This window comes from Falco cherrug, chromosome 4 (assembly GCF_023634085.1).
Source record: "Falco cherrug isolate bFalChe1 chromosome 4, bFalChe1.pri, whole genome shotgun sequence".
Taxonomy (NCBI): domain Eukaryota; kingdom Metazoa; phylum Chordata; class Aves; order Falconiformes; family Falconidae; genus Falco; species Falco cherrug.
Window position 1 is genome coordinate 106,925,742 of NC_073700.1, and position 15,328 is coordinate 106,941,069.

The 15,328-nt window shown below is 39.2% G+C and overlaps 1 protein-coding gene across 3 annotated transcripts in view; it reads left to right on the forward strand.

Annotated features, from left to right (window-relative positions):
* Positions 1-15,328, forward strand: part of SATB1 (SATB homeobox 1) — a 95,183-nt gene that overhangs the window by 828 nt on the left and 79,027 nt on the right. The window lies entirely within an intron of this gene.

Consider the following 15,328-nt stretch of genomic DNA (forward strand, 5'->3'; position numbering starts at 1 on the left):
CCGGCTGCGCCGGCTGCCCGGGGGAGCGCTCCTGACGGGCACCTGCCCGGGCCGGAGTTTCCCTCCGCCAGCCTCGGGCTTCCCGGACCGCGAGAGAAACTTCGCTTAGACCAAGTTGGATGCGACACTTCGCACCAGCTCCTGAGCTGCGATGAGTTTAAGCTGAGGCAGGCTCTCCGCGGGCTGCCGCCGGTCCCACCGAGCGCAGCGCTTCTGTGAGAAGAATTCACAAATTCAGACGCAGAGACTCCCGGGCGTACGAGCCCGTAGTGCCCCTTTCCCTCCGGTCCCTGCTACTTGGGTGGGAGTTAGCGGCCGTCCCTTACTTCTACTTTATATTATTTCGGCACAGTGCATTCATATATTTGTCTGCTGTAGTCTGCTGGCAAACATTAGCATTCAAGCTTACATTTTTGACAAATGTGCAGACAGGAATAGCATGAATAGGCATCTTAAATATTAACAACCTAAGCATCTGTTGTGAAACAAATTTAATATATTTACTCTGTTTTTCTCACATTGTTAGAAAAGGTTACAATAAGTGTAAAATTTCAGCTGTAGTTAGCACAAGGAATGCTTGGATATTTCACTATCTCTTCAAGCATTTAACACAATCACCAGATAGAAATGTGTCAAATCAGGCGCACTATTCAAAAACAACTTGAAACAGTAAGCGTAAAGACGTGAATGTAGGATGTTCTCTGCAATTTCTATCTTCTAATTACTGTGCAGCGCTGTTTGTAGAATTTGAGAGTGCTCTTCTCAATCCCGTATTCCTATATGCTCTTTAGCAATTTTGTACTACGCTCATTTTCTCATTCATTTTCTCTGTGAGATTGTTACTGGTATTACCTTGCTTTTCAAGTCGAAGCAATGGTTTGCACAGAAATGTGTAATAACGTGGAGTAGGTAACAAAACAAGCAGGCAGCAAGTGCAATGTGTTCATGTATAAGCATGCGTCTGAGCAGATAGCACACACACACATAATAAGGTAACAGAGGAGAAATTAAAAACACTGGCTAGTATGCTATGTGTGCCCACACTTGAATGCAAACAGCTAGTGGAAAAGAAACAACTGACTCCAAGGAATTCCTGCATCCCTGGAATAAAACTCTTCTGAGTAGGACAAGAGCACAGAAGAGTGAAGTCTCCAAAAAGACTGTAGAGTTATTTCAGGAATCAGTGCGTTCCTTCCCTTTTCCCACAAGTTCAAATATGTAATAAATAAGCCCTTTGTATGCAAAAGAGTTGACTGGAACAAAAAACATTTAAATGGAATGCTGGTTGTGCGTACACTTTGAAAAACTGGCCGTTTCCTTTTTATATTCTTTGTTCTTAATACTTCAAATAGGAAAGTAGCTCTCGCAGTTTCTCCTCTCCTGTTATTTTAGTGATACACGTGAGTCCCAACCTACTGCTGCACACTCCTGAGAAAGCACTGTGAAGGCAGGCAAGTCCATCTCTGACTCGCTGCTGGGACACGGTGCTTTGGCAGGATGAGACGCAGAGGGTCTGTCACGACAGCCCGAGCTTGTGCACGAGCAGGGCACCTTTGGGGTTTGCAGCCTAGGCCCAGCAGGTCAGCTGATGAGCACCTGCCCTCTCGCCGAGCCTCCCAAGGCAGGGCAGGCAGCACCAGCCCTGCCTGCAGCCCTGCCTGCAGCCCTGCCTGCAGCCCTGCCAGCATCCCACAGCCACCGCCACCCTCAGTCCTGCCCGCACTGCGGGCACGGCCACCCCTCCCGTGCAAAAACCTCTGCAGGGTAGGAAAGTCCTGAATAAGCACTAACTCATCCCACGTTTCGGGTTTGGGACAGGGAAGGGTTTAAATGTGTGTGACTGCCCTTTAGATGATGATCAGCTGAAGTCTGGTGTTCTTAGGGAAAAAAACCTCCAAATCTTTTAATTGTATCAACCACTCAGTTTTTGGAAGTGTTGTCACCTGTTTTTATTGTCACCTGTTTTTTTACTCTAGACATCATCAGATGAATTTGAAGTCCTTCTTAAGGTTTCCAGCTGTATTTTGGGGGGAAAAATATAGGAGATTATTTTATTAATAAAATACTTTACAATATATAGAAGAAATATGTTAAAAGTAGATTTCTGGATTAGAAATGTAGGAAATAGGATTTCTGAAACGTTTCAGTCATATTTCTAGGAACTACGCTATTTTACCATAGATACTACTGAAGCATTATATTGCCTTCTTGTATATAACTGCCATTGCTCTCTCTAGGTATATTTAATATATATCCAGTGAAGCCACAAACTTTCCTTCTACAACAGTTTAAACACATCTGGAACATTTTACTTTCTTATAATTTATGTTAATAGATGTAGAGTGTATATACAATCTTCTCTGAAATCATTGCTTTTTCCAAAGGGGATTTTTTTTACTTTCAGTCAGGGAATATATTTATAAGAACAAAATAACTCAAAGTATAGGCAATTCTATATATCATTTTATTTTCTGTTATATTAGGTTGATTATATAAAGCTTTCATTTAGAGCGATGGGATGATGAAATTACAGAGGAGTGATTGGCTTTTGTTTTTTTTTCAAATGGTTCAAGTGGAGGGCTGCAAAAATGAATGTTTTTGGTAAAGTTCTTTGAGTACGTAGTATTTTTCATAGAATTCTGACAAATTAATTTAATAGAAAAGCCACAAGTCTCTTCACGTGGGGGGCTATATTTTCAGGTAAAATGGAAGTTCTGCTTTTGCCATTATAAGCATCAGGATTCAGTAATCTGTTCCTCTTGTGGAATGAACACTTTCTACTTAAAGCTATCATGCACCTACTGTTTATTTACGCTGCATTAAACTGACAGCACGGCAATCAGAGGAAAAATATGACTTACTTTCCTGAAGTAAACACCAGTTTATAGGTTAGTGCATGTATTTGTATTCCTGTCGCCACTAAATAATGACTGTCTCCATTTTAATATCTACCTGTGGTGTTATCCAGGGCAGCTGGCTCTTCCCTGTTTAAAATGAGGAAAAAAGGAATGGGGGGGTGAGAAGAAGAGAAAGTTTTGTTATCATTCCACTCCAAGAGGAACCTAATAGAAAAGTGATTCGGTATTCCTTTCTGTGGCATGCAGAAGCCAGTTTTAAAGACATAGCATTCAGTTTTACTTGGTGTATTTGAATTGCATCTCAAACAGGGAAAACAGAATTCCTTAACAGTATTTGTCTATCCAAGTCACTGAAATTGTATATTCAGGCAATGGCAGATTAAGGGCAGAAGCATTTTATTAATAACTGAAAGCACATATGTGTGTGTGATGAAAAATGTTCTGCAAATCTGTCACTATGCAATCAAGTGCATTTTTTAAACTTTGGTTGTCACAAAGTTGCTACTGATTCTAAAAAAAAAAAAAAAAAAAAAAAAAAAGTAAAACAGTTTGATGGTTAAAGAGTAACTTCCAGTTCTTATTGCTTGTTTTACGGAAATTTTGCAACTTTATAAAAGTCTGTGTCAGAAAACGCTATTGATGTTACTTGTAATCTTGGACTAATGCATCTAAGTAGCTGGCTTTTGAACTGAAGATAGCTGCAGTCAGAATAGCCTACAGTTTGCAGAAAGCTTCCCTAAATTCTCCGTCGGAAGATTCCATTAATAACCTCTACCTGGGAGGCCCATTTTTTCCTCAGATTCTGAAATTATTATACTTAACATTAAGTTAGCTTGTATGTCAGTTTCCATGTGAGCAGCATCATGAACTCTCAACAGCCCTCATCACAACTTGTGTCACTTCAAAAAGGGTATACTATCATGTTCCCTTAAAAAATGCAGGTATTTTCCAACATTTGCCATCCTGTGGCATCTACGTTTACCACAGTTATCACCAACGCTTCATTACTTAATTGATGTCCATTTTGATGCTCTGCAAATGTCGACTTCCTAATGGTTTCTGCACTGCATTGCTCTCAGTAGGTGTAAGTCATGACAGAGATTAATTTTAAAGAGATTTACCGGTACTGATCTTGGTCATGTGTTCTGCTCTGGTCCTTGTGCCCTGCACCAGCTGTAATCTACTCAATCTGCGTAATCTGGTGCAGTGTAGTAGGAACGGCATAGTAATAGTAGAGTACAGGAGTAGAGCATAGTAACACACCTCAGGGACCATCTGAATTGTAAATATCTCCTTTTAAACTTGCTGGGCCTGACTTTCCTCCCATGCACACTGGTGTATCTCTGCCGAGGTTGGTAGACCTTCGTTTTTACAGTTCTTGTAAGGGATGAGCGTTAGGTGTTCAGACAGGCGGAGGGACACGCTACCACTCTGTTTATGCCAAGGTCACCTTTCAGCATTTATTTAGGACACCAGTACGCAGCGATCTCTTCGGAGCTCAATTTTCCTGTGAGACTGTGTGCATTTGTGTATGCTGGGATTAGGACAGGCTGTAAGGAGGCTCCCTTTCACCAGAGCCTGAGCTAGGTTCTCTGAGCTGTGGTAAGGCATCACTGAAAACAGGTCTCCACAGCTGTAGGTTCCCAGGAGTTAACTCTCGCCAGCTTGTGCTTTTCTGTCGTGAACTGCGGGTTGGATCGGCAAGAAGCATCTGCTCGCCTGCCGATGGACCTCAGTCACCCCAGCTGCACCTGGGCGCAGAACATCAGGATGGGCCACGTCTGTCTATCGGCTGTGTTGGCCTTGCGTAACTCCCAGCGACTATCTGCTCTATCTCTTTCCCTTGGCACAGTGTGACATGATATGACCTGAGGAGATGAGGGAGGTGCTTTAAACCTCGAGTGCATCTCATCTTCCCAGGATCCTGCTCTGACAGGATTTATTTGGCCAGCAGCAATCATTTGTGTGTCGTCCCACTTGCTGCTCACTAGAAGAAGTGGTGGTGCACTCAGATCGTGTATGCCTGGAGGATTGTCTCGTAATCTTTTCTGGTGTCTGGACTCTTGGTTCTGGTTGAGCCCTGACAAAAATGTGTGATCTTGGGTAAAAAACTGACCGCGCCACATTTGCAATCCTTAATGCCGTAACCCTGATTTTGAAAATACCTAGCACTCACAACTTCATATGAAAGAAAAGGAAGCTGCAGCACACAGTCCCTCTATAAATGCAGCCTCAATATGCCCCTGGCTTATTTATCCACATATAAAATTACTAATATATATATATATGTTTCATAGAACACCGAAGGATTAAATATTTCTTTATATTTGTAACTCAGTCCTAAAGCAGAAAGCATGGTACAGCACAAGTGCAAAGCATTGCTGCTCTAAACTCAAACCCACATGCAAAGGTACAGCAAAGATATTTCCTTTTCAGTTACTGCGCTTAGAATATATCTCTGTTTGTAACAGCCAAGTAATCAAAAACGTTTTCAATGAGCAGGAGAAAAATTCTAAATATCATACATGCCCTGTATTCCCAATTGCAATGCATTGAATAAAAGACAGACAGAGAGGAGGGGAGAGAGAGTCTGTGTGTGCACAAACTCACAGAAAGACCAAAGGCAAAAAACAAAGTGGAGAGAAATTGCAGAGTGAGTTTTAAAATGTTTATAATCAAAGATTAAATTAATATTTTTGTGGAGAGCCATATTAGAAAGATTTTTAAATCATTAACACGTCTCATCATAGGTGGGCCTCCTTGATAAATGTAAGAAGTCTCAAGAATAATTAAAGGCATCTTAAAACTTAAAAAATGACAGTTTTAGCTTCTAAGAGTTCATTGTAATATAATAATACTGTATGCTTTTTGGTGTTAGTTCTGCACTAGACATTTAATTACAGTCTTTGTGAGACATGTTATCTGTATAGTAACCAGTGCATAAAAAGAATGATATATAATTTTACATACAAGCTCTTGCTTGCCAGCTTTCTTTTTAAGATTATAGATTAAGATCTCCAATCCAGAATGTTCATGTCTTCAATGAAAACAACTTAATTTTACAGAATTTTGGGGAGGAATGGGGCACAATGTAATAGTGTTTCTTCTGCTACACTTCTTTTTGCAATAATACTGAAACTGGCTTTTAGCAGGGTTGTTGAGGTTTGGGTTTTTTTCTGTGCAAGGGCCCAAACTCAGTGCTTCTTTGCTTGTTCAAAGGATAGATTTTAGAATACCAAATGAAAAAAAACACGTTTAAGTTCTATATTGAGAAGTAAGATTAAAAAAATCTAAGAGTAGTTTGGTAGGTTATTCACATGTACAGCTTAGTGCTTAGAGGAAATTTGGAGCTTGCCATGTCACATATTGAATATTGTCAGAATCACATTCTGGATAATGTAAATTTATGGGGTTTGTAACTTGGTCCACACATTGCTGCGGAAAAGAGAGTACATTTGCAAGAAAGATCAGGTGCATAAAATAGAGGTTTTCTTTTGATACATTTGCAGATTCCTATAATTGTGCAGCTTGCGAGAAGTGCTCCTCCACATACTGAACTTCCCACAGTTCCCCGTGTTTTGCACTGCGGTCGTTGCAGGACGAGGCACAATGGAACCGCATCCAACCATTTCAGAGCAGAGATTTTCGATCGATCATATTTATGTCCTCTTGCGGGTTCTGGTTTTCACTTCTTAACTAGCAGTAGCGTGCAGGAATGGTACAACATTGGTGTTGAGCCCTTAGTTTCAGTATGCTTTGTAAGAAAATCTCACAGTAAAATCAATCAATCAAAATCAATCTCTGTCCCATTGACTGTATTTTATTGACTTTTTCTTTTTTTCTTTTCTTCACTTGACTCACTGAATACCATAACCTTTTGTCCATTCCTGAAGAATTTTTTAATGATATTTTTAAGATAAGGATGTAATAATTTCATAATAATATTTTTATATTCAAAACTTGTGATTCCACTGCTTACTTTATTGGAACTGCATGTCCTGTGAGAGACTGACTTCTGCATTGCCACTTAAAACGACAGTTAGGATACTCATAGATGTAGTTTTTATTTTCTAAGCATTCCAGAAGAATTTTATAGATACCGTGCAAGAAAATTGAACCAGTAGCATTTTTTTTGTATGTGTAGCATGATGACAGATATGCCTTAAGAAACATTATACTGTCTGATAAATTGCATTTCCAAGCTGTATTTCATATAGGTTCTGTCTCTTTAAAAATGCAGTCTCCTCTATTTGCCCTATTAATTGTTGATATGTTGCCATCCACGAGACAAAAATTAGAGCTGTAATTAAATAATCATGTGATGCTCCTTAGTGCCAGTGAGAGCAAACTCATTTTTCCAGGCCCTGATGGTCACTGATTATTGTATTACTACTGGCTTGCTTTATTTTTTTTTAATGGCTCTATATTGCTGGGTTACCTAACCACTGCCCTTCTTTTCAAAATTAAAGGAATTGAAGAACATTAAGTCACTTAATTGGCCAGTGGTCTACGGGGACACAAAGTCGTCATACCTTCTCTGCTTTTTGGTCACTCAGTTGGTTCTGCTGGGAGAACTACATCAGTGGTGTGGTTGCGTGCCATTTAATTTACACTGGTGTTTTGGCTGGGATGGATGCATATAGGGAATGCCAGGAGAATTACAAAAGGAGCAGGGTATTAAAATTCAGAAATGATTAAAATTGAAATAAAAGGATGCTGCTTCTTTGCCAGTACTCTGGCAGTCATAATGACACACACAGATTAGTTTCCACCTTCATCTTTTCCTTCTTTCTCATTTCCTCTTGTTTATTGTTGACACATTTTCCTTATGTCTCTGCTTCTCAGTGGTTTTTTTCACTGTTACATATTCCTACTTTTTCTCTTTCCTTAAGCATGGAGAAGCTTACTTAACCTTATTATAACAATAACAGAATAGGTTATTAATATTTAATATGCACATGATTAAAATTTCTCTCTTAAACATAGGTCAGCTCTATTATTAACTGACATGTTATTTTTCATTAAAAAAATTTTATTCTGCCCTTACGGTTTCTCAAACACCCTTTACTTTGGTGGTGATTTAACACATAATGTTTAGAAAACTCTGTTAGGCTAGTGAAAAAAAAGAACTTACCAGTCATGGATAATCAATTATGCATGAATTCAGATATAACAGATGGAAACTGGTGAGTTAAAGTTTCTCTTTAGCTTCGTGATTTTTTTGTTTTGTTTTTGTGACACCTGTCTCTTATGTATAGATAAACATCTAACATAGCATACTGCTTTTCAAGCATCTTTGTGTTTTTTTGCTTTTTGGGTTTGGGGTTTTTTGTTTCTTTTTGGTTTTGTTGGTGTGGCATAAACTCATTTTCCCCTGTTTATAACTTACTATTTTTAATTTGTTTGTCTGCTAGCATTTCTATACTGCCTTCCTTTTCTAGGGCTAAACTGTCCTATGATGAAGCCAGCATTTAATCTTCCAGTAAGTTACACAACATCGTTTAACCTTAGAATTGTGTCAGCATGATATTTTAAATTGTGTGAGTTCACTTCTGCCTTCAGCTGCTTATGGCCTATAGTGTTATGACATTAAAGCAACAGGGTAGACTGTGACTGTATATATATTCATATGTGCATATACACGCATTCTTGTGATTGTGATACTTAATATAGGCGTTCCCTCCAAAGGCATTAATTCAATTTCTTTCAATCATTTGACAACGAAGCAGATTGCTTTTTATTAAAAAGTTCAGTATGGACTGGGCATAATATTTCTTTTGGTCATGGAAAGATTTTCCCAGACCACAATCAAGCTAAAAATACAATAACCCTTTGTGATATGCCCACAGCATCAATCGGTTGGTATTAAGAAAAGCTAAATGTGTTTTCTTCCTCTTTTTACACAGGAATATTTAAAAGGGGTTTAAGCACAGGCTTAGGTGTGAGCTGACAGGTTTTTTTGTGTAGTTCATTCATGCCAGCGTGTTGAGGGATTCTTGTATTTGAAGGTGTCTCGTGTTTCAGAAACACAGGGGTAACTTGATTTGGACATTACTTTTCTATGACTGCGATCATTTGGAGCATATCTTCACCTGGCTCCACCCACCTTTGAAGCAGCACATTTTCCTATGTGGTGCAGAGAGATTTTCCATCTGTATACCTATAAAGAAAAATGAGTTGAGAGAACGCACCGCATCTTTTTCATGAGCAGAATATTTCAAAATTTCTCGTGAGCATCTTATTAACATTTGTGAAGAAGAAAAAAAATCTAATACAGGAAGGAGTTTGTTGTGTAACCTGCCAGAAACAAATTATATAGAAGAGATCCTAAGGAAATGAACACAGATGCTGTGAAAATAATTAGTTTCGAATGTTATTTCTTCTTTCACAGCTGAAGCTCTGCTAGGTAACTTCATGTGCGTGCCTCAGTTTCTTCTTACTCAGCTATTCTTACGTTCATGTAAAATACAAACGTTCCCCCCCAGTTTTTGTGTTTAAAACAGGAACTAATTTTTACACACTTACTCAGGCATTCCCTTCTAGTGCTTGCATGAGTATAAATGAACTATCATAAATATTAACCTCATTTTGCCCTAAAAATATTGTAATCTAGCGGGTTCCCAACTGCTGTTCTCCATCTCAGTTTGTTTCCGTTAGAGCTACTTAGCAGGATATCTAGAAATGTAGTTGTTTTAGCAAATAGATACGTTAAATACTTGAATACATTTTCGTTAATCCCCCCTTGCCCCCCTTTTGGTTTTGGGTTTTTTTTTCCTGTTCTTTGTTTTTGTTGGTTGTTTTTTTTTTTTTAATATTGAACATTTATGGGGTACTTAGAGTAACATTTTGGAGTGACTTGTTTTTGCCTGGTGTTTGCATTTAAAGAAAGCATTCCCTGACGCATGTGTAAGTGACCTTCAAGGTTAGTGACATTGTATATGCTAAACCTTTTTTTATGTTAGTGCCTGTGTATTAACAGGTACTTCTTCCTGAAAAGAACTGAAAAACTCGTGCATTCAGTCTTCCTTATTGTGGAATCATCTGAGTTTGAGATTGGAACCAGCCCTAGAAGAAAAAGCAAATTCGGCCTAAACCACCAACTTTCAATTTGTTTTACACCAAAACCACACATTTTGCATGTATTTTATGTACAATGCATATTGACTTCTGTCAAGTTTGGCTGTAATTAGATGCACAGTGTTATTTAAAAGGTTTTGAACCTTAGAAAAAGTGTAGTAGAACCTGGGCAGAGTTCTGAGTTAACAGTGAAACTGGAAACAGGACATTTCATGTGGTTTTGGGTTTCATAATGAAAGTTTGACATAGTTCAAGTCATCAATCAGTTCTAACCATTTCCTCAGACTAGAATTCTTCCATGTTTTCAATTTTTATCAGTAGATTTTTTTCATACTATCAAGTAAAAGAAAAAGGTGGTTGTCCCCGTTGATTAGGTATTTCTATGTAACAAGTCACTGTGGTTTCAGCTTGACAGCATGAGCATCTAAGCTCTAGCTAATAATGCTTGAATAATCCTCTGTAGTGCTAACCACAGGGGTTCGGACTGTTTTCTACCATAATGGACAGCTTTGCTTGGGCTGTGTGAAATTCATCCTCACCCAGAACTGCTGGATGAAACTTCCGTATTCCTAAAAGCATCCTTTTTTTTTTTTTTTCTTGACCGGGAAAGAAATGCAGTTGTTGGATGTGATGGAAGAGGATTTGGGAAAGGAAAGAGAAGCGGAATTAGTCAACAAGGTTGCAACCACTTTAGAGATAACTTGGTGTAACATTGCTTTTAACAAGTTAAAAAAAATGAAACTACAGATTTATGTGTCTGGGGATCATGGCTCACATGCTATTCAATTAATAGAGTTTCTATTCAGACACATTGCTAAAATAACTGCTTATCACTAACTCTTCCTTTAGGTAACAATTGTATGTCCATTTCATGACTAGGAGTTACCTAGCACTGTAGCGATCAGGGGTTTAACAGGAACCATTCTTTTTTTCACCTCCCCCATGTCCCATGTCCAGTGTTCCACATTAAACATCTTCACACGATAGGCCTAAAAATTATACCTCTGGGGAGAAAGCCGTGAAATTAGTGAGCTGCTGAACATACACTTATGACACAGGTAACTTGGCTCATCCTAAAATGCCACTTTCCTCCTTTCTTCCAGCTGCCTAATTGCATTAAATATTATTATATAAAGTTCTATTGCGTTTTCTTTATTTGGTCTTTTTTGTGGAAGCAGTTGGCTGTAGCTACCACATGGAAATTACAAGCATGACTCATCAAGGATCTAGTCTGCTGTTATGGATGGAAGAGGATACAGTCCACAAAACACTTTTTTGGAAGTTGAAGCTTTTTATTTGAAGTAGTTCTGAAATCCATAGTCGTCAAAAATATTGGTTTATATTAAATAATGTGTAGATAATGTTTGTGGAAGTTGCAATGCATGTTCATTTAGGAAGTGAATTCAGAGTGTTCACGTACCAGGCAGAGCCTGTGCAGCTAAGTACAGAGTAAAATTTATGTGATTAACCATTAATATTCATTGGTGTGGTCTTTTGTGGGAAAGTGGACACCTGTCTATTAGAATTTCAACCAGCTAGGATTTCTCATGGCAGCCAGAGATGAAAGACTCTCTATTCTCATTAGCAGTCATGTTCACCCTTCACTTCATCGTGCCAAACAGTTTTGTTGAGTTTTACTTCATATTTTTCTTCCAGCATTTTGCCGCTCCGTGACTCATTTGGCACGAAGGGGCAAACTGAAATGGCTGTTGGGGCCATATCAGCAAATGTATGTATTTCCTTCGGTTTGTACAAGCATCTTAGTCAAAATAGACATAGAGCTATGAAAGGGACTTGTGTAAAATGGTGCAGTGGTTTGCTAAAAGTAACTTGTTTTATCCAAAACCACATTTTGCATATTCTGATTCAACTCTATTTTTAAAAGATTCCATGATTGAAATACACTGCAGAAAACGTTTGCAGGAGTAAACGAGCCTCGTCACAGAGGCAATCAATAGGGAGATGTCTGTTTGTATATGATTTTACATATCTGCAAGCTAGCTGAGACATCCAACTACAAAATGCTGCACCATGGGACACTGTGTAGGTACCTGATACTTTCCAAGGGATTTGGGGTCTGTAAACTAATGAATGCACTACATGTAGCCATATATGTAGGTTTTTCACCTCTGACGAATATGGTAAGGATAATTTACTTCACTTCATAAGCAATTAAGTGCAGTTCAATACAGCTGACTATCGTAAGTTAAATATTCATTTTACGTAACTGTTTCAGGACATCGTGTGTGAGAGAACACAAACGAGCAGAAATTGCTCATGCAAAATGTGAGAGGGGACGACAGCTTGTGTGCGATGCCTTTCAGTGCTATGAATTTCATTTCATAGCACTTTTGCTTTTTGACAGGCATCCTATCCAGGCTAGGGCAGGTTGCAGTCAAAAAAATCTAGGTTGGTATGCAACTTTTGAGTTCAGCGTGGGGGGATGTCACAGAATGCTGCAGTTCGCATCAGTGTGCATCGGATTCTCGGGTCGTACATAGGCTGAGATTGCCACAGGCAGGTTGGTCACAGGGTTTGAGTGGTGTGAGGCAACTATTGTTCAGGGAAAAATGGAGGGGAAGTCAGTCAGAGGCGAATGAAAAAACAACTTCAGAGGTGCAGAACTTGTAGGGCCAGGGGACTGCATCCGCACTGCAGCGGTGACTACACTGAGGCTTGCGCAGTAGGGTGCATGCCCCTTCACACACACTTCTGTCTAACCATGTGGCAATTAGGCGCAAGCCCATCGGGAAGCCATCCACCTTTTAGCCGTAGGTGTTTACCTTCAGGAAGCCGTGGGTTGGTATTTTCATTGCTTTGCTGTCCAGCAGTTACCATTAGCCATAAACGTGCACGCATCGCCCCTCGCAGTGGGGAAAATGCATTCAAATCCCCACTGAAGTGAGTTTCCCAGCAGTCCTGCTGCCGCTGCACAGCTCTGCATCCCCTCCAGCATGGGCTGGTGCTTACAAGTTGCCCGAATGGCCACAGAGTTGTCAGAAGTACGTATGTATAAAACCCAATCAGCCTGATCTCCCCAAGAAATCTGATAAAAGAGAATACACAGCCATGCTGGTTTTGCTTTGCTGCCAGGTCATTTCTGTTTGCATTGCACAAAAGCCAAGCCTCAAGATTTGGGCCCGTATTTCCTAATTTATTTTGAACAAGAAAAGATTGGAATAGAGACCTTAGGAAGCACCGAGGCGGCCGGCCTGCCACACTGGAGAATTTGTTTTGTTTTTCAGCTACTGAGACTGCTACTCAGGAGTTAATTCACCAGGGGGTTGAAAAAACACAGTCCAACTTTTTAAGTATTTGTCTTATTTCAACACAACCTGGTGCAAAATGCATGTTCGTATCATAAACACAGTGCAACAACTTTATTAAGGATTAATAAGCTTTATTAAGCGTATATTTGTCTGCTGTATGTTGACTAGAAGCTATGAAAAATGTGATGTTACTATTGCTGCGTGTTTAAATGATTGCCTGCGTATGTATCCATGACAATATCTATTCATCTTCTGTTCTTTATATATGTTTTTATTATAAATCTCTTTATTCTAGTGGAACATTTTAATATCAAAGTTGACACAGTGAAGTGCAAATTGGAATAGGACAAATGTAAAACCAGATATCTGTATCTTGAATTGATTCCAAGTAGTTTGGTATTGATAAGAGATATCTGATGGTTTGTCTATACGTCAAGACGTAGCAGCCTTCAGTAATTCATACTTTCTAGTCAAAGCAAGGGTTCCACGCTGAGCCTTCCAAGTCTGTAGTAAATACTTTGCCAGGCATAAGTGATATATGGGAATTAGATTAATCCATGTTGTAGGGAGTTTATAGGGTTTAGTACATACATGCAGTTTCAAGAAGAGAGTTATATTCCATTATCATTTATCTCAAGCATAGGAAGCATATGCATGATTATATAATTAACAGAATATTTGTTTGTCAGTGTTTGGTTAGTGTGCGTAATAATATCATTATTAGGCCTTCTGTGCTCCTGTATTATCAGATTGTTATCTCCCTGCTCCTTTAATTCACTGTCTCTGCTTTTTAGATTAATCACTTTGTTTTAATCTGGACATTTTAAGGGCTTTTTTTGACCATGAAGGGAATGGTTTATGAACACCAAAGCGAGTTATTTTAGAACAGATTTTAATCTTTTGTTGTTGTTGTTCTGGTTTTTTTTGTTATTGCCATACCCTGTAATCGCGGGTGGTTTAGTCCCAAATCTTGTTCCAAATCATATTTCTAAATATCTGCTCTAATTCTAATCAGCTCTGCATTTCTCAAATTATCTTGAACGTCCTTTTCTCCCCATCACACTGCAGGCAGCATACTGCCAGCTGAAACGCTCACCCTTCACGAGTCTTTTTAGTGGTCAGCCTTGCTCACTGCTCAGGTTCACTGTGTCACCCTTTCCAGAGAAGGACGGCAAGGGATACAATGTTGGTGTTTTCCATTGTGCCCGCAAAGTTTGAATTCAAGTAATTTAACACCGTTTTTCCTCCAAGTATTCGAACGTATTGGGAAATAATAATTCTCTCTTTTTCCGCGCGCACCCCCCACCCCCCCTTTAGAGGGACTGAATAATAATCAGTCTTGTTGGAAAAAAGATTGGTTTCTAAATAAACAACCCACCAGACAGTTATCCCTTCATCATATGTTATGGAAGATGTCATCTACATTTTCCCTTGTTTTTCTTTGTGAAACATGTTTCTTGGTTGGTTTTCTTTTTTCCTTCTCCTCACTCTCGGTAACAGTATTAGTAACCTTTCTCAGGACATGCCACCCAGGCACAACTTTTCACGTTTCCTCTGTGCGCCACCTCCACTTGCTCCGCTGTGAATAATAGCATTATGTAACACATTCATTTTCAAGCGCCGCATTTCTTTGCTTCTGAGATTATAATCTATTTTGTGCATTGCTGAATATGATAAATATTTCATGTATTTCACCCTATTACCATTTTCTGTTTCCTGCATGCCCTGTACGCTGTTTGTGCTCGTTTTGGTAAACGTCAGCTTGTTTCTTTACCTAGTCTCAATGCAATCCTCTTCTTTTATAGTAATATGCGTGTAGCGATGATTTTGCTCTTCATAGATTTATTGATTCACCTTTTCTTTGTTCAGAGGCCATGCTGTTTTGTGTATTAAAGAACCAGTATTAGCCTCCTCACTTGCCTACTCTTGCTGCTGCTTCAAGTTTGTGTGTGCAGTTCGGTATGAGGGGTGTGCGTGTATTTGGGTTTTGTTGGTGGTTTGTTTGTTTTTTTAAAAAGTTACTATCCCAAATATTTTCGTTACCTATCTGTGCAATAATTCACGTTTCCTTTGGTCGCTGACGCAACTTTCCTTTTCGACGTAGCATATTCAAACACTGTTCAT